The 25,050-nt window shown below is 37.3% G+C and overlaps 1 long non-coding RNA gene across 1 annotated transcript in view; it reads right to left on the bottom strand.

Moving 5' to 3' along the window:
• Nucleotides 1–20,402: 20,402 nt before the first annotated feature.
• LOC126473865 (uncharacterized) overlaps nucleotides 20,403–25,050 on the bottom strand; it is a 35,557-nt gene continuing 30,909 nt past the window's right edge. The window contains exons 2-3 of the long non-coding RNA XR_007586533.1: nucleotides 24,730–24,938; nucleotides 20,403–20,955 (exon numbers count right to left, since the gene is read on the bottom strand). This is a non-coding gene — a long non-coding RNA (uncharacterized LOC126473865). The remainder of the gene's footprint in view (nucleotides 20,956–24,729; nucleotides 24,939–25,050) is intronic.

Raw genomic sequence — 25,050 nt, 5'->3', positions numbered from 1 at the left:
CATTTCTTACATATGTTTATATACATATCTTTCCTTCCCATAACAATTCTCTGTCCTCTCTTGAGCAATCTTTCACTTACTGTTTCTCTACTCTTTTCTTATTTTACTTTTTTGTTAAGACATGATCATTTACTTGTGGTTTAGTCAGCTTTACTGATGTTTAGGAATTGTGGGGACTCTTTTCTTTTCTTTATTTCCTTTTTTCTGTTTTTCAATCATAAACTTCAAGTGTTTGACACATGGGTAATCTATTTTCTATTCTTATCTTTTGTACTACCTTTTTCCTAGTATGTATTATTTTCAATATTTGTAGCTTGGAGGAACTCTGGACAAAATGAAAGTGTTCTTTTGACACTAATTTTGTTTCCACAAAACCTAATAATGCTAGTCATTTATAGAATTCACACTTCCCAGAATAATCCCCATAAAATTTGTGACTTTTGTTACAATACTGTTCCCTTCTCCTAGGATCAGCACCTATTCCTTGCTTGTGGGTTGACTTTATGAGACCACCCCCTCTTTCCATTCTGGTAGGTAAGCCCCTTGCAAAACATCCCTATTTTTTAGGCCACAGATCATCCTATCTCCACGTAGATATGTCTGCCCTTTATACTTAGTGAATGCCGGGTACACTCCCCTTATCCTTTTTGAGTAGGCCTCATGGTTCATTACCCCAGTATATATTTCTGTGTATACCATAGTTAAGTATCTTCTGGTAAGGATATAAATCTATTTTAAACTTCGCATTCATTCTTTAATACATCATTTACTCCCTAGAGTCCTCATCTACTTATCAACTTCTATATTTTCAATAGATACTATGTCTACATATACTATTTACATCCCACTATCCTCCAGTTCATCAGAGTACTTATTACACTGACATTTCTTAATGATCAACATAACTAATTCTACTCCTACTTTCCTTTTCTTCCCTTGCTCATGCCTCTCTCTTATTTATCCATTACTCATTACTACTTTATAGTTGTTCATCATGTATGTGCACCTCTTCTTATGTATATTCAATGTAGAACCATCATAGCGTCCTACTTGTGTGCGCATATTTGTGTATGTAGACACATTTTCCCTACAACATCTGGCAGTTCTTGCATCATGACAGGCTTCTTCTTATGTGGTTTAATGTTTGCGTAGAAGTGTACATTTGTGTACATGTGGATGTGTGTTCATGTAGTCTGATTCTTTGCCCTTCTTTTCTAAAGATAAGATTTAGGTTTTTAGTAACCATGGAAATAAGGAAGGTCTTCAGCGATAGAAGTTTGTGAATATGGAAAGAGTGAAAAAATAGACAGGTCCTCAAATGAGAAGTAAGTAAGGAAAAAATAGATGTGGATGCTAGGGTCAAAGAAGAGAAAGAAGATAGCCCCAAAGACAGGAAACCCTTCCCACCTCCCTAGGATCCCTTCCCCTCAGGTACTTGAGTGAGACACCGGAGGGGGTTTGGTGTTAAATCGTCTCCTACAGAACTGACTTGTCCCACCTTTCACCCTTTGACCCTTTGAGGTCCCTGAAGAAAATCCTAGCAACCCTATAAAAATGGCAAATGATGAAAAATCAGGCACACTTGTTTGTGAGGGTTGTTTGAAAGGTGTGATGTGTGTTTTATGTTAGTCATGATTTGTCTGTTCTTGTGAATCATGCGTTTAGCTATAATAGCCCTTTCAAAATTAATACAAACCTTCCCAGCTATATCACATCTCATAAAAGGTATAAAATACTCTATAAAAAATAAAGAAATCTATACACTATGGTATAACAGTTGTTCAGCTAGTCACAGCTTATTATATTTTCCACAAATATAATACTCTATTTAGTTTATTTCATCTGGGATTGAAGAAGAGAAATAAGATAGCTCCAAAGACAGAAAACCCTTCCCACCCCCCTTCCCTAGAATCCCTACCCCTCAGGTACTTAAGTGAGATGCTGGAGGTTGTTCTCTATTTCATAGTCATATCCAGTTTTCTAAGCAATAAGATTACAGAATAGTTCTAGATTTTAAAGAAATTTGGTGCAGGAAACTACTTGAAAAAAACACCAAAAAACAACTCAGGATCCAACAGTCGTTAATCTGTCTGTCAACTTAGAATGTTAATGTCCCTGGGGAATATATAATTTTACATCCTTTAAATTGTATTTGCCCCCACCCCCCCCATGCCCCACTTTGTTTTTTGCTCGTGTTAAATGCCAATTGAAATATTTCCTTATAATACCCCAAGTATTATTATAATATTTTGGGTCCCATAGATCTGATATTAACTTTTCTTGAGCACTGGCAGTCCAGCACTTCTCTTTAAATTTTTTTTGAAAGTCTTCCCAAGAGGAAAAATTCTCTATATTTACTGTTCCCCATTCTGGGTCTTCCTCTAGAAGGTACCCCACAGCAAATTTTATTTTCTTGGAATGTTCCCAATTTTTTGGCAAAGCTTGGTTAAATCTTTTTAAGAAATGGGTCAAATGTACATCTCCTTCTGGCTTAAATTTAGGGAATTGTCTAGATAACCCTGAATTAGCTCCCCATTGCAAATCAGTCACCACTTCACTATTTAACACAACCTTACGTGAAGTTACCCTTTTTTCTGCTTTGTCTTGGATAAACTTAATCTCTCCCCACAGGTCAACTATACCCTTCCTGGTATCATTAAATTCAGAAGAAGGAATAGGCAATACATTTCCAGATGTTATTCTCTTGGTAACCTTTCAATCTATAATTTCTCCAAATTGTTCCTCCAAACTAATTACATTTTTAATATCCGAGTTAGCTATTTTCTCTTTGAAATTCCTTTCTACATTGTCTACCCATGTAGTGACACCTGTAATTTGTGACTGAATAATTGACATTAATTCATTATGCTTATCTACACTCTCTTTCAAAGTATTCATTCCCTGTATTACATCATTATATTTAATATTCTACACATTTTCAGAAGATCCTAACTTTTCAATAAGTTCCGATTCTACATTACTACATTTGTTCTCAGTGTCAAGTTCTAACATTTTTGATAAATTCTGAAAAGTGTCATTCTGTTTCTGACTAAGGTTAGTAAACATATGATTTATATGAGTGGTCAAAGAATTTGTCTTGTTCTTTAAATCTACTTTTAAATTCTCTACTTTATTATTCATGGCGTCAAATTCAGTCTTCAAAGCACCCATGCCTTTGCATAAATTACTAAATTCATTGCTTTGAGAGTTGACTCTGGCGTTTAACAAACCTAAATTGGTTGTTTGAGTATTTAATTGAGAATTTACCAAGTCTAGTTCTTTACTTAGAGTCACACTCTGACCATTTAATTGAGAATTTAATGAGTTTAACTTAAGACTCTGAGCTTTGGCTAAATCTATCAACTCAGCTCAGTCAGGCACTTTTTTGCTAATCTACATGGCCATAGATGGCTCTTGAGTTTCCCCAACCTGTTGTATATTTCCCATACTATTATATGCCTTAGCTCTTGTAAGCATTTTAAACTAACATTAAATATGATACTTACACAATAACAGTTCACTCAACAGTATCTTGTACCACTTTATACTAAAGTAATCAAGTTTTTTTCATGTTCACCCGGCATAGAATTCTCATTGTGTAGGTGAGCAGATGTGGAGGCAGGTCAGCACCAAAGAACAGCAGCTGGTGCCAGTGGCATCGGCTGTATGTTGGTTTCCGTGTCTGTGTCCCCACAATGTATATGGGAGCTGTATACTCCCCGCACTGGATCTTCTTAGCTGAAGTGCTTTATGCGTACTACTACTTAGACAAATACCCCGAAATCTTCTTTACTATTTTTATTATTGTGAATTTTTCATTACTTCAATGGTTTTCCATTTAAATTTCCCTCCATTGGATACTTGAACATATTCCAATGTCTCGGAGTAATTCCCTTGTCTTAATACGTTTGGTTGCTATGGCAACACATAACAGCTTCTTCCTCATTTTTGACTGAAAATTCCTGTTTTCTTGGTCCTTTCACGCAGGTTGCCACATTCTAATGTTCTGTTGACTTAAAGTGTGAGTGTAGATCTGGGTTATATCAGCTTATTCCCCCAAACCACCTTCCACTACTTTACAAGGTGACTTACTTGGAATTTGCGGCCACTCTTCTTTGCCGAATAGCCGGCTGCTGGAAATCCTCTAGACTTCTTCTCCGTCGAATAACACTAGGTACAGGAATTTTTAGACTCCTTCTACTTAATAAGTGGACATTCAAACTTTTTTTCGTCAGCTAATGATGAATTTGATCTCCATACACAATAAAAATTTCACTTTCCACATGAATATGTAACTTCCTGCAAGTCTCTCATAAAGTCAGACATTAGAAACAAATTGAATTACAGTTAAAAGAAAGTTGTCTTGGGTACCATGACCTTTTGTAACATGAATCATAAAGTGAGTCTTGCCTCTAACAAGGTTACGTCAAGAGCCTACAAGAGCACTTTTTCAACTGTTCTTGTTTTAATAACAATAGCCAGTGACACAATAAGCACAGAGCTGCATATAAACTCCATGGTTCTTCCTTACACACTCACTAAAACATCGATGGATTGCCCAACAGGTACTTGTCAGTGCCGTCCGACCACCACGTCTGCTTTCTTCCCGCGATTGATTTTAAACCTGCACACACAAACGTGTGACACGCAGTAGGTAGGATTCTACCATCCCACTCTCATATTCAGAATATCGTGTGTTCAAGATGGTAGAAGACTGAGTGGTTCTAGAATTTACACAGAAATTCTCAAATCACTACAGTATCTACATATGTCCTGACTTTCTGCTAAAACCTACATATTAATGTACTGTTACAGTCCATGAAACCCCTGTTGTGATCTAGTAACTTGGCTAGTTGCCTGTAAACTAATAAGTTTTCGACAACTAACTACTCCAAAGTGTAGGCCTAGTTCTTTTAATAAACATATTGTGCAGTCAGTGAAGCAGTACAATAAGAAACATTTGATGTCAGTGGTATTGCCAGATTTGAGGAATGTGACAGCTATAAGATTAATGGTACTATAAAACGGCAATCTGAGTCTATAAATGTGTGCCACTAGTCTCTAGTAAATTAAGCCACGACACTTATGAAAAGTGGGGTATTTTTTTGTTGATACCTTTTTTTCTATTTTGCAGAGTGGACTACAACTCATCCTAGATCATTTGTCTGAACGTGTTCCGCAACTACTACCAGAAACAGAACTTATGGAATTTCTACTCTCTGTTTCATGGCTTCATGATCCTCAATATCTTGTTTCTCATTTTGCATCCTTACCGCAAACTGATATTGATACAGGCAAGTTCCGCTATTACATAATGTAACCATCTAACATTACAAAAAAAGTAAGGAAAAAAGAAGTTAATTCATTGTGTTACAGTTACCAGTGTATTCATTTCAATGTTAACACCTTTCATGCATATTCTCTGATACAATCTCTTGGGCAGTCTTAAGGATAAATATAATACAGCAAATCATTATTTAATGAAATAAACAATGGAAAGTTCAGGATTGTCTGTGGGCACTAAAGTCTGATTGCGACTGCATCTGATGTGGCAAAACATCTAGCAGGGGTGGGTAATGCACGTAAGATGGAGGTTTGAAGGAGGAGGGGGGGGGATAACATGGTAATGTGAGAGAAGATGCCAATGCTGTTCCTGGAAGCATGCTGGGGCATAGTGGGGGCAGGATTGGAGTGCTAGGTACCTCACTGGGGTGCTGGGGATGAGGGTGGGGAAGATGAGGAGGAAAATGAGAGGAGAGAAGTAGACAAGATGAAAGGATTTGTAGGTGAAGTGGTAACATAGAGGGCATATGTGTGCTGGAATAAGAGCATGGAAGGGATAAGGAGGTGAAAGACAGGGACTAGCAAATGCTGAGACCAGGATAGTGGCAAGAGGGGTTATGGGAATGAAGGACATGTTGTGGGCAAGTTTCCATCTGTGCAGTTCAGAAAAGCTGTTGGTGGGAAGATTCCAGATGGCACAGACTGTGAAGCAGTCATTAAAGCTAAGCCTGTCATGCTGGATGGCGTCTTTGGCAACTGAAAAGGGGGTGGGGGTGAGAGGGGGGGGGATGGTCCAGCTGTTTCTTAGCCACAGTTTGTTAGTGACAAGTCGTGTGGACGGACAGCTTGTTAGTGCTCATGGGCATGTAGAATATGTCAAAGTGGTTGCTAGCAACTAAGTTCGTAGATCACATGGCTGCTTTCACAGGTGGCCTTGCCTTTAATGGTGTAGAAGATGCCAGTGACAATAGGAGTGGATATATGGGGCAGATCTTGCCCCTAACCTTGCTGTTCATATTTCAGATTAATTTTGTTGCAAACTGGCGAAAATGCTACTCTGTATCTACGCGCATGAAGTTTTTCTACTACTTGGAGCAAATGTGAGGGGAGGTTGCTTTATTTGTGTGATAATGTCTGTGAATGATAAGAATTTGGTAATTTTCATTAATTATCTTATTGTCCAGATTTCTTGACATTCATTGTCTTTGTTATCGCTCAATCTGTAGTGATACAAAATACCTACATGCTGGAGGATAATATGGTTGAACTAGAAAGTGTTTAAACAAAACAGACTAACTCTTCACAATTACATTATCCAGCATGAACTACTATATCTGTACCAAAATTCAACTCAGATACAGTTTATAAGTCAGTAATGTTGCATGATATTTACATTGCTGAGGTTCTTCAAATTATGATCTAATATTTATTTAAATAGTAATAATTAAAAAATGATTCATTTCAAAAGTTTCTTTTGTATATTCATGCATCAGTGAAATAATTTTCTGTAATTTAACAATGTAGGGATAGACAGATTGACATGTTTACCATACAGATGATCATCATGCACAGTGAGGGGAGGTGAAGATCCTCACACTATGCAACCTCACATATCAGAGAAAAATGACCTTTTTCTGTCCGTAGGATGGTCAAGGGCCAGCCCTCATCAACTTCAGTCCTTGCAAGAAAGATGAGACCAATGTCAACATGTCATGTGTCCTGTGGTGCAAGCTGCTGTATGATATGGATCTTGTATGGATAGTATTTGAGAATTGGTTTGGAGCACCTTCAGTGTAGTGGACCATGGAATGTTCAACTGTCATGACACAGCAAGTGCACTGCTTGATGATTGGGAATTGTGTGCAGTGTTGTCTGCCATAGCAACAGCAATTTCATCAACCACCTGTGTTGCAACCGGTCATTGGCCACTTCCCAGAGTGACAGCCAGTTCTCCTGTTGATTTGAGCTTTTTCATCATGCTCCACACAGGTGGAGAAAGAGGACCCTTCCATTTTCCTTTCAGCCAGCTATATCCTCAAAGTGTTTTTATAATAGAGATTCACCAATAATGCCCTGCTCCTTTTGTCCAAGCTCATACTGACATGTCAACAAGTGCACTGTGATTGGTCAGACATGTGAGACTATGAATCATGATGACTGATCGTGGCACTCGCTGGCCATAGTTGTAACTGGTTGGTGGCACTGCCCCATCCTCTGGACATTAATGCTACCAAGTTCAGTACTCATATAGTAATTAGTTTCTGTGTTAAAACATGTTAACTAGGGAAAGTTTAATTATTACCACCTGGTATAAATACATCAGGTTAAAGTATCTCTTTCTACTTACTGCCTTTGACAAAACCAATGACCAGAAGTGTACTAACATAAGGCATTCAGTGCTTCAGGTCATTGCTACCTTTCAAATAAAAAGTTGATTAACTTTTCAATTACTAGTGCCTCCTTAACCAATTTTCTGCTCCCTCATCTAATAGTATTCTCACTTATGCTCTTTTTTGTGGTTTCGGTGTCTTCTTTCACCATTTCACATGGTCAGTTACTACATTTCTCATAGGAGAATTTATGTTTTTTCACATTTCTCACAGTAGGTTTACATTTTTCACATTTTTCTTAGTACATCTTACACATCAGTGGAACATCAGCTACAAAAAATAGTCTCACTTATGTAGGAAGGACACAGGTTAATGTATCTGGGATTGACTTATCATTGGGAAGAAATAGAAACTTTACATAAATCTGAGTGAAAGTTTTCAAGACAGAAGAGGCTGAAGACAGAACAACAACTAATATAAGCATTCATACAAAATCTTTAAAAGAACAGCATGTGAGTGAACAATGTAAGAAATGTGTTATTAACTACATACACAAAGACACTTTATGGAAGTTTAAAACTGTAATTATTTGCAACTTGTCATCAGATACAAATTACAAACTGGAATAATAAATGAAAAGCACAAGTTTGCTTTTGTTCTACAATATTACTTTTATTGTGTTAACTGGTTTTCAGCTTACAAGGGCATCTTAAGACATTTACTGAGTGTTGTCACCAAAGAAGTTACAATGTCTGCAAACAACACTGGAAGAGAAGTAACACATCTAGGCTGAAGCAGAAACATACAGTAAGTAACATCTTAGACAGTGTGGTGGTAATGCGATGAAAAAGTAAAAAATTGAACAGTAAATAAATAACAATGGAGTAGACAGGTAAAACTTTAACACAAAATAGGAACAGCATGCCTACATAACAGTTTATATTAATAAACAAAACTAATAAAATAAAATAAGTACTTGACAAGGCTACATCACAAAGTATAAAACATGGAGAATGATACACAAACCAATTAAAAGAAGAAACAACAGATCTAACCCTAAATGACCAGACACAGCGCAACACTTCCCCTCTGCTAAACTTTATATAATCGTCTCTGTTGTTTGTTACTTCCCACATTGTCTGTTCCTACATATTCCCATTTTCCTGTATTCATTAAGTTCTTTTGTTTTATTGTAGTTGTCTATGCATTTCATATAACGTTAAAATGCAGTACCACCACACTCTCAAAGATTGCATTTACTGTATGTTTCTTCAAACGCCTCCATTTTCCTGCATTTATTTATTTCTGTTTATCTTATTGATATTGCTTAAGTTCCTTATGTATTCTGTAGTTACATTGATAATTGTTTCTGCTTTTAATTGGTTTGTGTATCACGCTCCATGTTTTATACTTCCTGATGTTACCTTGTCAAGTACTAATTTTATTTTATTTTATTAGTTTTGTTTATTAATAGAAACTGTTATGTAGGCATGCTGTTCCTATTTTGTGTTACAGTTTTTCCTGTCTACTCCATTGTTATTTATTTACTGTTCAATTTTTTACTTTTTCATTGCATTACCACCACACTGTCTAAGATGTTACTTACTGCATGTTTCTGCTTCAGTCTAGACATGTTACTTCTCTTCCAGTGTTGTTTGCAAACGTTGTAACTTCTTTGGCTGCAATACTCCGTAAATGTCTGAAGATGGCCTTGTAAGCTGAAAACTGGTTAACAGAATAAAAGTAATATTGTAGAACAAAAGCAAACTGGTGCTTCTCATTTATTATAATGTTGTTCTACCAAGAACCGACAGAAGATTCTGTTAACATTATAAACTGGAAGTTTGAGATTGTAAATTCTAAAGAGGTACATTAACCTCAGTATTGATTCTCACAATAATGGTTGTAGTATTCAGTTATCATAAGACATAGAAAGCTGGTGGATTGCAATTGCCAATACAAATGAATTTCAAACCATATAATTCTACGGCTGACTATTTACAAATGGAACCGAGCGAGGTGGCGCAGTGGTTAGCACACTGGACTCGCATTCGGGAGGACGACGGTTCAATCCCGTCTCCAACCATCCTGATTTAGGTTTTCCGTGATTTCCCTAAATCGTTTCAGGCAAATGCCGGGATGGTTCCTTTGAAAGGGCACGGCCGATTTCCTTCCCAATCCATCCCTAACCCGAGCTTGCGCTCCGTCTCTAATGACCTCGTTGTCGACGGGACGTTAAACACTACCTACCTACCTACCTACCTACCTACAAATGAAAAATCTTACCCAACAGTATGATCACAAGAGTAAAGTATAGTTCAGACTCTGCTATAATGGAAACACACTGCTATGAAATATGTAAATGAAAAGTATAATAATAGATACAGAACTGTTGAAGAAATTCAGCTAAATTATTCCTCACCAGCTGTAGAAAGTAGAAACAGCAGCAACAGTCATAAGGCAAGAAGGTGAGTATAAACTTAGCTGAGAAACATCCAGTGACAACCACTCACCAATAAAAATACACAATGCAGATTGCCAGAACAGACGATTGTGGTCATGCCCGTACAGCAGTGTAAGAAACCTTCCTACTGAGAGATTTCTCCAAAACTCATTACATGCCCCTGGGGCACTCTTGATGATACCCTTGTTTCTGATGAACACTTGCTGTTGAGGTCTATGTACTGGTTTCTATTAAGAAATCTTTGAGCTGGGAAAATAATCGATGTGCTCAGCTTTGTTAACAGTCTGTGGAGGGGCACTGTGTCTAGAACTTACCAGAAATCTAGGAGGATGGAATCCACATGTTGCCCTTCATGTATGATTTGCAGTATATCATGCAATAAAATGGCTAGCTGAGTTTTTCACTAGTCATGCTTTTTAAATCCATGCTGAATTGTGGACAGAAGCTATACAGGGTTATTCAGAATGGTCATAACACTTTTAAGTGATTATAAAAATGTTTGTATTGAGGTAATGTGATACATGAATATATGTAAAGAAACAGCAAATCTAGAACTTACTTGTGTCGTGTTCACAAATGTTCAGCATGTGAACCAGTAATCACATGATGCAAATTTAGTCTACAGTCCATTGGGCCCATATTCACCCCAAAGTGCTGCAGCGATATCAGTCACAGCTGCCCTGATATGCCCGCAGTTACAAAGGCATTCTCTCTCCTTAAACTTCTATACCCACTTGTAAGTGTATTGCCTCATAGGTGGAACATTGTTAAATGTAGACTTGAATTTCTTATGTGTGGCAGTTATGGACTTGCTCTTAGAGAGCTCCATCATGTAAAATACTGTCTCCATTGGTGTGGCAGCCACATTGCTGGAAAAAAAATCATATTGAGTTGCTGTATTCCTACATAACTCAATACAAACATTTTTTTAAACCATTTTGAATAACCCTTTATTTGTGGAAAATTTTAACTACTATGAAAAAATTGTTTGGACTGGAATTTTCTAATGTTCAGATGTGGCTCAAAAAAAGACAACAGTTTGCAGCTCCACATTACATCGTGTCTTTATTAGGAACAACCAGCATAATTAATAATTCTTTTTGGTTTGTTTCATTTCTTTAACTAATGTTTGAAATTCATTAGTAATATTAATAAATAGAAATTCTCTCCTGTTTTGCAATTGTGGTTCTTTTTATGAATTAATTTCCAATTTGTCTGAAATAAGGAGAATGAATTTTTTTGTTTATATCATTTGAAATTTTAAGAAGTTTCTAGTACATAATTCCATTATTATTTGTTATTGGTGATGAATATTATAACCTAATAAATTTTTCTCTGAAATTGAATGGGCTGCTTCACATGCATTATCAGTGCAGTCAAACAGCAATAAATAGAAGTTCTAGAGAAGGTGAAATCACGGATTTGATATAACAAGGTTTATATATATATATATATATATATATATATATATAAAAAAAAAAAAAAAAAAAAAAAAAAAAGTAGTTTACAGTCTACGTTTTTTTCGCATTTGTATGTGATATAGACCTCTGTTGGGTTTTGATAATTTAAAAAGAAAATCAAAATAGGTTGTTATGCACATTGTTTTATTTTTTCTGAAACAGATGTCAATTTATGAGTTAAAGTAAAATATTTTCATCATAAGAAATTCAATCTAGTAAAAGAATATGCAGTGCATACATAAAAATTTCCAGAAATCATTGGCATTAAAAGTAATCCATAACTTTAGCTTGCTTTAAACTTTTGATCACCTGTGAGTCAATTTCATTGTCTGGGATTATGATGGCTGAGAACACATTATCCTCTACTTCCTCAAACTCTCCACGTATTCTCTGTGTTGAGAGACACTTTAGCCTGCCTGGCCATCACTGCTGATGCTTCTTTGACCTTCCCCTCTTCCTCTTCCCATTCCTTTTGATCTCTTTTTTATTTGCTGTCTTCATGGAGTCAACAATCTCAGCTTATGGTAGTGATTCTGCTACTGTGACATCCTTGTCCATATACACAAAATCTTGAAAATGAACATGAGCACTGTTAAAGTGAGTCATCACTTTCATCCATTCAGACTCAAGGATACTGATGGGGGCTTGTAAGTGCTGTATAAAATGAAAACTTAAATCAAAATTCCCACAAACCAATGTTGGAACCAAACTAAGATCTTACATGCTAAAGTTTTAAACTCACCAACTGCTCATTTTCATCTGTCACCAAAAATCCAAATGTTCAGAAATAACTGATGATCATTTGCTCATTCATGTTTCTCCACATTTTATTCAACATTCTCATAACATCTAAAATGTTGATAGTTGTAGGGTTGTCATCATCAATACTGTGGATTGCCATTCAAACCATTTCATATCTGTAGTTTTTTGGCATCCTTGATTATTCTTTGATCTAAGGGCTGCAATTCTGATGTAGTGTTAGGTGCTAGAAATTTTACTGTGTTGGATTTTAATGGAGGGATAGCATTGTGCACACTGCAATTGTCCAAAAACAAAACAACTTTTCGATTTTCACAAGTAATTTTCCTATCAAAATCGTTTTACTAGTTAGAAAACACTTATGAAGCCATCTATGCTTTCTTGTTCACAGTGTACTGGTTCACTGCACCATTTTCATACTACAGTGTACTGGTTCATCGCACCATTTTCATACTGCGTCTCTACCACTCCACTCTCAAATTGCGCGTGGGAAAAAGGAACATCTAAATCTTTCCGTTCAAGCTCTTATTTCATTATGATGATCATTTCTCCCTACATAGGTGGGTGTCAACAAAATATTTTCACATTTGGAAGAGAAAGTTGGTGATTGAAATTTCGTAAGTGTTCTGCCAACAAAGGGCAGTCTTTGTTATGCCGTCCCCACAATATTGTCTGTGTGGTCTTTCCAATTGAAGTTACTTGCCCCTGTGACATTTTGCTCCTCAGAAAGTGAAAGTGTTGTGTGGAAGACATTTTTAAAGAAGTCCAAGTTTGTCTGCATTAAAAACATCATCTGGTTTGTAATCTTGAAAGATCCCCTGCCATTCTAACTTCTGCTCATCACAGAATTTGTTATCTAAATTGGCACTTTCCCCACCCCAATTTCAGAAGGCAATACCGTGTCTCTTCCTAAAATTTTCTAACCAATCATTACTTGTATGAATCATATCATATCCCAGTGCTGCTGCAAAATAATCTGCCTTTTCTTTCAAAATAAGTCACATTATTGTTCCTTTGTCGTCAGAACCACTGCACTAAACTCTTCTAAATCTGAAAACTCAGCACTTCATTGCTGTTTTCAATCTGTCTCTTAATCTGTGGTAATCACACGGTCTTCATTCTTTATTATTACTGACACTGTGCTTGCCAGAATCCTAAACTCTGCAGCTATGTCTTTCTTTTTCTTCAGTCCTACTTTCCCTTCATCAATGAACTTTTGCTTTTCAACAATTGCCAGATGTTTCTGCTTAGAGCCCGTCACTGACACACACAGCTCATACTCAATCAAAACAAACACAACCACAAATCACACCTGCCTGGAGGGTGGGGCAACTGCAATGCGACGCAGATCTCACTGACACATTGATGCAGGGATTCCCCTACTTATGCACACTTCAGTATACAGAGGTATGTATAGAAGTGACTTCAATATAAAGACACTGAACTTTGATATATAGTGGTAAAATCTACCCTTCTCGAGATTTCCAAAAACTTCAATACACTGACGAGCTTTCTTTGAAATATCAAGGTTTTGGGCTTTCAGGGGCAGGGAATAAACAAAAAATTCAATGTAGACAGATGATTGGTACATTGAGGTTTGATATATTGAGGTTTTGAAAATATTGAATATGTTGTATAATAATAATAATTGATAACACAAACTTTTATTTTTTTCCAGAGCTTGAGTTACCAGCATCCACAGATTTTGTTCCATATAATGTGTTCTTTACTCTACCTGAACCGCAAGATTAAGAGGAATTGTGGGAGAACATTTCACTGAGCTTTAAGTTGTAGATAATGATGACAAAGACATTTTTGGTGCACTAAAAGGTAAGAGCTGGAGAATAAGAATGGACAAAACATCTATAATTATGAGAATATTTCTCTTTGAAATATAAAAAAATGATAACTACAGTTAGTAACACTGACCTCAAAGGATAACACTTCAACACTGTGTGTAGGCCTAATGTTCCATTTATTTGCTTCAATGACTTGTATATGATAAAAGTTTAAAAATTTGAAATACCAACTATATAAAAATTATATATAAAAACAAAGATGAGGTGACTTACCGAACGAAAGCGCTGGCAGGTCGATAGACACACAAACAAACACAAACATACACACAAAATTCAAGCTTTCGCAACAAACTGTTGCCTCATCAGGAAAGAGGGAAGGAGAGGGAAAGACGAAAGGAAGTGGGTTTTAAGGGAGAGGGTAAGGAGTCATTCCAATCCCGGGAGCGGAAAGACTTACCTTAGGTAAATTTATATATTTAAAAACAAAGATGATGCGACTTACCATACGAAAGCGCTGGCAGGTCGATAGAAACACAAACAGACACATACATACACACAAAATTCTAGCTTTCGCAACCAATGGTTGCTTCGTCAGGAAAGAGGGAAGGAGAGGGAAAGACGAAAGGATGTGGGTTTTAAGGGAGAGGGTAAGGAGTCATTCCAATCCCGGGAGCGGAAAGACTTACCTTAGGGGGAAAAAAGGACAGGTATACACTCGCACACACGCACATATCCATCCGCACATACACCTATGGATATGTGTGTGTGTGTGTGTGTGTGTGTGAGTGTATACCGGTCCTTTTTTGCCCCTAAGGTAAGTCTTTCCGCTCCCGGGATTGGAATGACTCCTTACCCTCTCCCTTAAAACCCACATCCTTTCGTCTTTCCCTCTCCTTCCCTCTTTCCTGACGAAGAAACCATTGGTTGTGAAAGCTAGAATTTTGTGTGTATGTATGTGTCTGTTTGTGTTTCTATCGACCTGCCAGCGCTTTCGTATGGTAAGTCACATCATTTTTGTTTTTAAATATATTTTTCCCACGTGGAATGTTTCCCTATTATATTCAACTATATAAAAAGGTATTTGTGATGGAGTTACTTCCATATTTATTTTAGTCTTTAATAATCATTGGCTTCAACTGTATAAAAATGTTATGCAATAAAATAGTGATAGTGTATGACTAAGTCTCAAAGACTTGTGCCTTGAAAATACCAGTCTCAAAGATGTAAGTCTTTAAAATATAAATCACAATGATGTAAGTCAAGAAGATGTAAGTCATGGGCTGTAAGTCACAATGATTTAAGTAACACTGATGTAAGAGTGGAGTTTGGGACATTAAGATCAGAGAAAGTAGATGAGTTTAGAACAATTAAGAATGAATGCGAACAGATAGTTAACCAACTAGAAACTGCTTTGTTTGGATAAACAGAGGTACCTACTAAGGATATTCAAGGGAGGGCAAAGAAACTGCAAGAGCAATATGCATATAATGTGGCTGAAATGGAAACTCAAATTCAGTCAGTGCAGGAAAATTGTAAATATGCATGTGAAGAGGATGAGGTCTAGAGCCATGAAAGAAGTATGAAGGGAAAGAGCAATGTAACACATGTAATGACACACTGTAAAAACTTGTAGAAGCTATTGCAGCCACATATATAGAATCAGAAACTTAGGTCACACAAACAGGCAGGTTACCTGTATGGGATGTCTTTCCTTCTCATCCCATACTGTAAGGCTTCTCTGACCCGCGGTTCTGGGTCAGATTTCCAAAATCTACCCCTTTTCCTAGATCTCTCCAGTCTTTTTCCTTCATCCTTCTTCCTTCCCCTTCTGCCTGAAGAAGGAGCCATTGGCTCCTAAAGCTTGCCAGTAACAACAGTCTTTTATGTGTGTGTTCTGCTGTCGCTTGGTGAGTAGATTTTTTACAGAGATATTTAAACAGTCAGTCTCCCCAGAATCCATGAATGAATGGACTGCACCGCATGCCCTGCACTTCACTGTGGTTTTCAGATTATGGATGTAGATGTAGATATGTTAATGGCTGGAGTGAAATGTGAGGTCGAAGCAGTATAAAGGAATTAGTGGGTTGAGATTTTGTTAATCACTGTTCCAAGCTGTCATTGGGAAAGAGACTACGACTATTCAAAGCAATGACTAGAGAAGATAGATATTCAGATAGTAGTGGAGATGATGAATTTAACTATAAGAACCAAGTTTAGGCTTATTTCTCAGAAGAACCATCAGAGAGTGAAGCCATGGTTTACCCCATCATATCTGTAGATGAAAAAATTGGCAAAATACAAGTAGTAACGTAGCAACAGCAAGAAGATATGTTTTAACTGTTAACAAAAAAATTGGTGTTTTCTGTTGATTGGTAAATGTAGTATTTGTATGAACTGGTTCTCAATTATGTTGTATGCTACTACACTGAATTTTGTTTTTATTTATATCATTTATTATTGTACTATTTTCTTAAAAATATTCTACCATTACTTGTCCTGTCAATAGAAAATAATATATATAATGAATTTTTCTTCATAATTGACATGACTGCTTCACATTATGTGTGTACAATAGTATTAACTTTTGTCCTTAAAAATATTAAATACCTCTTTTATATCTCTTATGATTATTAAAAACATACAGTTTTATTTATTTCCAGAAATTGAGTTACCAGCATCCACAGGTCCTGTCCCACATAATGTGTCCTTCACTGCATCTGAAGCACAGGATTAAGAGTTATCTTAATAGAGTATTTCTCTGCACTTTAGATTGTTAATATTGATAGCAAAGACGTTTGTGGTGCATTAAAAGATAAGAGCTCAAGTATAAGAATGGATAAATTGTAATATTTGCTAGGTACATTTATTTTTTGCAATGATTTCACTGTCCTGACTGTTGTGTATCTCATAAATGTCACTGATGCATAACAGAAATAAAAAGATATAAAAATACAAAAAGAAGATTTAACTATGGTTTTAAACTTTCACATTTTGTGGTCTGAAACAGAAGGCCATTATGTAATATTAGGTAAAAGCTCTATTAGAATTAAGACTGTGATGTTTTAGAGCTAAATCTAATTTTTTTTCTAAAATCAGCTTAAGAAAGAAAAAAAAACTTAAGCTAAAAATTTGGACTGAGTATCTTATCTCAGAACAGAGAATCAAGTGAGAAGTGTTAAGTAAAGAAAAAAGGATTGAAGTCTTAGATTTAACAACTTGTCAGTGTTTGAACACTTTTTAAAATGAATAAGCTAAAAAAAAAATCTTCTATTGGCCTGAAGTGATTCAAGGAAACCATGTAGAGTTAAATAAAGGTGGCTGGAGTGTTAAGCTTTTTATTTATTTAAGCAGAGGTACTGGTGAAATTTCAACCCAGTCACAAAAAAAAAAAAAAAAAAAAAAAAAATTCAGGGGGCTGAAAATTTGTTTCATAACGTATCTTAATGCTGAATTCAGTGGGTAAATACAATCTGCTAAAAAATTCTTTTCGTCACTTGAATTTTCGAGTTCTGTGAAAATCATTATTTTTTTCAAACCCATATGTGGAATTGTTGGTTATCAAGGAACATACTCACAAAAAAGTTTGGGCCAAAAATTTTTAAAATCGAGAGAGGAGTATCATTTTTTCATCTTGGCCATTTTGATTTTTTCAAAAAAATTAAAGTATAGTGACCTTTTTAACATTACATACAAAAAGTGTAAATCAATTACAAAAATCCTGTACTTATAATACATGACAAGAATTTAGCGTATAACATAGTTACTATGACACTACACAATGTATGGCCCAGTATGACAGAAAAATAAATAAAAGATGACTTGATATGTTTGGAAATGGTATTCTTTATTTTCAGAGTGCATATTACATCACACATTCCCATCTCTGCTGTGTCTACACGAGCAGGTTGTTGGCTGTGGGTACAGCTGACCAAGTGGAATAAAAGTGAGCCTTTTCTGGCCACCGGGCATCATGCTGTCATCAATTGCAGGCTTTCACATCACATTAGAGTTGGTAGACTGCAGGTGTGTTACTACTACAGTGTATATATATGTGTCATGGTATGAATGAAATTGGGTAAAGTAACGAAAACGTTGTATGAAGGTTGATCACCTGCTTACCCTAAGAACCTTACACCAAACCATCACGCATTATGGATTAGAAACTTTTATAAATATTTGCTTTCCATTTCACAACTCATTCCACTGCAAACGTAAATCATTATGTCCAAAAATTGCAAAAAATGTATAAATTATAGTTTCACTTATTTCTTTACAATAATTTTGGATGTATACATCAATTAGGCACATATAAATATACATATACATATACAAACACAATTATGGATGTATGTACAGTTTATGCATATATACAACATATTCGTATAAATTTAATGTTTCAATTAAATTTCTGCGGTGTTCATATTTATCTAATGACAAAAAACTACTTCAACTTGACTGAAAAAGTTCAAAATGGCCGCAATTAAAAAATGCCACTCCTCCACAATTTGTAACATTTTTTGCTCAAACTCAGTTTGTGAATACATTCTGTGATAGCCAACAACTTCAATTACTGGTTTGAAAAAACAATCGTTTTTTTCAAAACTCGAGAATTCAAAAGTGATGAAAATAAGTTTTTTAGCATATTGGATTTACCCACTGTGGTGTGCGTACTGTAAGACCTTTGGTACACACACCATCAGATTATTTGACTTGTCGCTCTAAAGGTGTGTTTACACTGCGATTTGTATCGGCACATGTATGAGATACATGTATATACGACTTTGCGACATGTATCGCGACTTGTATGAGTTGACAAGTATCAACCTCATACATGTATGAGCGTGCGTTTACACTGGTTGATATGTATCACTGTGCGATAGCTTCCGACGACGATTTGGAAGTTTTCACATTTTTATGTGCTGATACACTTGCTCTTTTGGAAGATGATAGGAAGAAAAGGCGGAGGAAGCGTAGATGGTGGCACAGAGAGTTTCTCGCGAATTAACGCCATATTTTAGAAATTATGTTAGGATGAGTATGGAGGATTTCCGCGGTTTGTTATCACTTGTGGCTCTTCTTGTGTCCAAAACCAACACAAACTTTCGGGAAGCGATTCCACCAGAGGATCAGTTGGCAGTAACACTCCGTTTTTTAGCCACTGGGGATTCCTCGTAAAACGAAGATTTCATGACAAAACATTTGCATTGTCGCGCGATTGCTAATGCCGACGTCTCACACACGATTGTCGGCATCCGTTGTCAACATTATCACGCGAGGCCGCCGGAATAACAGCAAAACATTGATATACGTGCCAGATGCATGAAAAAATTATTTAATGTATGACATACTCTGATATATATAAAACTTTTACCTTCACTTCTTGGGATAAAACTTGCACCATGGCCTCGCAAACATGAAGAATAATGTTGCATATGGCACTTCTTGATATTTTATGCAGATACATTAACGTCGAAACGACAGTCGGCACCTTCAAAACTCAAACAGCCGCCAAAGAGCCTGGTACTACGCATGCGCTAATCGTCGAAATAAGCGGCAGTCGACAAGACGACAGGAAATGATAGTACTGCGCATGCGCGAGTTCTTCAAATCTCGCTCATACATGTCGCGTATATGGCCAAAAAGTGATATACAAAATGTATACGCGACATGTATGAGCTCGAGGGTCCGCATACAAGTTCCGTGAATTTTTGTATGAGGTGATGTATCGCGACATGTCAAATTGACATGTCGCTCATACATGTCGCGATACATGTATCCCAGTGTAAACGTACCTTAACGAAGTAGGCGAGTGTCAGCAATATGTCTCATGGTCTTATTGTGGCGTGTTTATCTTCTGCCGTTAGGTGAGACAATAGAAATGCCACTTGCATGCTTAGAGTAACAGATTGACGGTGACCAACTTTAAACAGAACTTGATTAATTTTCGCACACATTTAGTAAAATAATAACAAGCATAAAATTACTTAACTTGATTCTGGATGCTGTTTACAATAGACAATCTGAAGTTCCTTAGGTCTTGGTACGTTAATCTTATTCTCACATATCTCTGATACTTGACAAAGTGTCTATACATTTCTCTTCATGGCTATGTACAGGAATATGATAATCTTATTAGGCGCAGACTGAAACTTGACTATGTACTGGTACAGACTAATGCAGACAGATACAGACTGGTGCAGACAAATGCAGACTCACTAATCGGAGGTCTGTACACTCGTTATAATACCTCGCGCGTTCAGGTATCACTGCCCGAGTGTGATCCACGAGGAGAAAAGGTTCTACATTAGCAGCAATCTCATTGGCTGTGTTACATATTAATACGCGAATCGGCGGAAGCAGAATTTGGTCCGTCTCTAAGACAGCGCCATCTCGTAGTGCGGAGATGGGCGAGTGCTGCGCCTGGGCTGTTGTGCTTAGCGGGACGCGCTCTAGTGGGAAAGTTGTGTATGTGCTGACTATGCAGAACTACGTACACAACATCCCTCCCTTCTGGGGGAAGAAAAAAAGCTTTTGAAGTTTGCTTGAAAAGGCTTTATTTTCTGCTTCCTTACTTTCCGGTGTGCGTATGTCTGTGGGTGCACACATGTTGCTCCCCGTGCGGTCCGCTAGGAAAACCTACTCAAAACCTACGGAACAGGGAACTGGAGAAGCAAAAATTTTATTACATAATTGCATTTCAACATCGGTACATTGGTCATAGTTTAAATCTAATTCTTCTTCGATGCCCATCTGCTCTGGGGGTGTCGGCTGTGGACGGCTGGTGTAGTCGGCTGCCCCTGAAGGTGCTGCATCAGCGTCAAATCCTGTGAGCTGCTCGGGGTTGACACCTGCTTTTGAGTCTGCAAAATGAAACAGCCTAGGAGTTCTGGCTATATGTGACTGCTGTCTTTGCTGCAGTAATTGATTAGTATGGCGGATAACTATGCTGCTTTGCATTCTTATTCTATACATGACACTTCCAATGCATTCTACAATAATGCCTTGTGTCCACGTACACTTTCCTCGACTGTAGACAGTTACGAAGACTTTGTCGTTTACATGGAATCGACGTCATTTCGACGTTTGTTGATCATTTTCTGGATGCATTGTGGGTTTTAGGATAGGCATCAAAGTCCTGTGTTGTCGCCCATGCAGTTTTTCTGCTGGTGACTGTGCCTCATGTGGAGTAGCTCTGTATTGTGACAGAAAAATTAATAAGGAAGTCTTTTTGTTGTACTGTTGCACCAACTTTGTCATGTGTGCCTTGAACGTTTGTACGAATTGTTCGGCGAGTCCATTAGCCTCAGGGTGAAATGGTGCCGTCCTGTAATGGGCAATTCCGTTCATCTGACAGAATGACTGGAATTCTTCCGATGTAAATTGTGTGCCATTATCGGTCACTATGGTTTGAGGCAATCCTTCAATGGAAAAGATCTTTGACAACGCTTGAATTGTTGTCGCTGAAGAAGTTGTACGCATTTGTAGTACAAAAGGGAATTTTGAAAATGCATCAATGACAATTAACCAAGAAGCTCCAAGAAAATAACCTGCATAGTCAATGTTCAATCTTGACCAAGCTTCTGTTGCCTGTGGCAACGGAAAATATTGTCTTGGCGGAGCTGATTGATGTGTCTGACATAATTTACAGTTAGAAGGCATTGTTTCAATATCTTTATCAATGTTCTTCCAGTAGCAATGCTCTCTGGCCATGCGTTTCGTGCGTACTATGCCCCAATGACATTGGTGTAACATTTTTAGCACTTTATTCCTGAGAGCTTTGGGTATAACTACTCTTGTTTTTCCCGTTTCACTGTGAACTAATATGACGCCTTTGTGCACTGTGAGAGCATGTCTCATGTTCCAATAAGATTTCACTTCTGGCTGAGCTAACATGTTCTTATCAGTTGGCCATTCTGTAAGAATATACTGCTTTATCTTTGATAACACTGGATCTTTGGGCACTAACTTAGCTATTTAAGGTGGCACTGATGGGGAAATTTCCCACGACGTTCTCATTGATTACGTCTATCTGAAAACATACATCCTCTGATTTGTCAAAACGTTCATCTTGACCTGCCGGTAGACGTGAAAGTACATTGCTGTTGGCATGTTTTGCCGTTGATCTATATAAGATCTCGTAGTTGTAATTAGACAGTAGCAATGCCCAATGTCATAAACGCTGTGCTGTCTTAGTGGATACACTATTATGTGGTCCGAATATTGGCGCCAATGGCTTATGGTCTGTGACCAGAATAAATTTTCGTCTGTATATGTAGTCATGAACCTTCTTCATGGCAAAGATAATTGCTAGTGCCTCTTTTTCTACTTGGCTATAGTTTCATTGACTTGAGTTTAATGTTTTCAACGCGTATGCAATCGGTCATTCAATTCCTTGATGTTTATGGGACAACACTGCACCGATCCCGTAATCTGACGAGTCCGCCGCAATAGTGATCAACTTTTCGGGTCATAAGTCTTAAGACATTTTGCGTCTACTAAACTTTGTTTCAGTTTGTCGAATGCGCGCTGGCATTCTTTGGACCAATTCCACCTGACTCCTTTGTGAAGCAATCTGTGCAACGGTTCGGAAATTTCAGCTGCTTTTGGTATGAATTTCCGGTAATAATTAATTTGGCCTAATAAAGCTTATAGTTGCTTTAAGTCTTTCGAAGCTGGTAATTTCTGTATTGCTTCTATATGCTGTGGTGTCGGACTGATTCCGTTATTTGACAATATATGTCCTAAATACTGAATTTTCTTGACAAAAAATATACATTTGTCCTTGTTGCACCTGAGATTGGCCTTTCTGAGAACCTTGAACAGTTCTTCCAGGTTATCTAGTAAATCTTGTGGAGATTTTCCCGAGACAATTATGTCATTGAGATAGTTAACTGCATTAGGACAGTTTCTAATTAATTGTTCCAAGTAACGTTGAAAGATGCTTGGTGCGCTAGTGATACCAAATGGTAAGTGCTTGTGTCTGTACAATCCAAATGGAGTATTTATTAACATAAACTTTTGTGTATCTTTGTCTAAAGGGATCTGCAGATATGCCTCCTTTAAATCCAGTTTGGCGAAATACACACCCCCTGCTAATTTAAACATCAGTTCTTCCGGTTTTGGAATCGGGTATGTATCTATAATGCACTGTGAATTGACAGTAGTCTTGAAATCTCCACAGATACGTAATGATCCATTTGGCTTTTCTATTACAACGATTGGTGTTGCCCAGGCGCTACATGTGACTGATTAGATAATACCATTGCCTTCTAAACGGTCAAGTGCTTGTTTTACGCGTTCGTTCATTGCATAAGTGACAGTTCTACCTTTGCAAAACTTCGGCACTGCATTCGGTGTCAGCGTAATGTGTGCCTGGTAATCTGTGACACTGCCTGTCGCGGAGGAAGAAATATCTTCGTACTTCTGCAACACTGTTTGTAATTTTCGTTTCGGAGCTTCATGTGTGACCTGTTTCGCTTCATGGATTGTGAAGCCTAATTCGTTAAAGAGATCCAGAACCAGCAAGTTTGATGCCTTATGGGTGGTAACTACTGCTAAAGTAGCTGTCTTGGTAAACTGTTTGTAAGTTACTTCCGTTATCAGTGCACCTTTGACTGGAATGTGTTCATTACTGTAGCTGTACAGTGAGCTTTCAAAATGCTGCAATTTAGGAGAACCTAGTCATTTATGTGAGTGCAGATTTATGACAGAGATCGACGATCCTGTGTCAATCTGGAATTTGATAGGTATTTTGTTCACCAGTAATGTGACATACAAAAACTTGTTCCTGTTTTGTACGATAGCATTAACTTCATGTTTAACTTTTGAAACCTGAATATAGTCTTACCTATTCATATTGTCACATGCATTGGAGGTATACTTCTTAAAATTAAGCACTTTCTTATTGCTGAACTTATTTCTAGACTGTACACTTTTCTTATTACACACTTCTGATTTGTGCCCTTTTCGGTTGCAAAAGTCACAATGTGCGTTACGATAGTAACAATTGTCTCTGTGATGATTGATTTCACATTTAAGACATGATTTCAACTTTAGTCTTTTAGTTTGGGTGTGTGATCTGTTCTTAGATCGCGTGAGCCTAGCCTTGCTGTCCTGTTTACAGCCTTGGGTATGCGGGCCGCGTTGCCCCGTGTCGCGTGCCTGTGTCGCGAACACGCCACAGCCATCGTCCGGTATCACACTCACAGAAGCTTGGCCTTGGTCATGTGCTCGAATGAGTGGTAAACAATCTTGCAAGGATGCATTGATTAAACTAAGGAGCTGTTTCTTTAATTTCTCATCTGGTGAATGCATTGTGAGCATATCACGTATTAAAGAATCTGCATAGGACTTTTTACACTTTTCGTTTTCACAAATAAATTTGCAGTTCCTAGTTAATCCTCACAACTGTGTAATCTATTCTGTGTATGTCTGCTGTGCCTTTTTCTTGCATAAGTAAAATTTATGCCTTGCAGCAGCAACATGCGTTTGCTTGTCGAAGTATTTTTCGAGCAAGTCTTTAATAGCTAGGAATGACAAATTTGTCGGTTCACAAGTCAGACTCAGTTTTAAGAGAAGGTTGTAGATAGCTGCGCCACAATGTGCCAAAAAATAAGATCTTTTTTCTATATCACCTGATATCTGGTGGGTGAGGAAGTGCTGTTCCAGGCATGCTGCATAGTCCAGCCACGCTTCTTCCTTGCTGTTGTAAACTGCGAAAGGTGGTGCTGGAAGTTTAATTTGTAGCGGAGACGCTATGGCAGGCTGCGGCTCCAAACGTCTGTTGCGTCTGTTGTATATGTGCCATGAGATTTACGATCTGCGCTGTGAGGTCCATGGTTATCTGAAAATTCCAAGTGCAACTAGATTACTGCAATAATGATATTTTAGCTGCAAGAGAGCAGGTTAACAGTCAAGGATGTATCTTCCAGAAGTCCACCGTAATCTATTTTATT

The sequence above is a fragment of the Schistocerca serialis genome, chromosome 4 (assembly GCF_023864345.2).
Source record: "Schistocerca serialis cubense isolate TAMUIC-IGC-003099 chromosome 4, iqSchSeri2.2, whole genome shotgun sequence".
Taxonomy (NCBI): Eukaryota; Metazoa; Arthropoda; class Insecta; order Orthoptera; family Acrididae; genus Schistocerca; species Schistocerca serialis.
The sequence above is the reverse complement of the archived record's forward strand: the minus strand, read 5'-3'. Positions and strand labels throughout refer to the sequence as shown.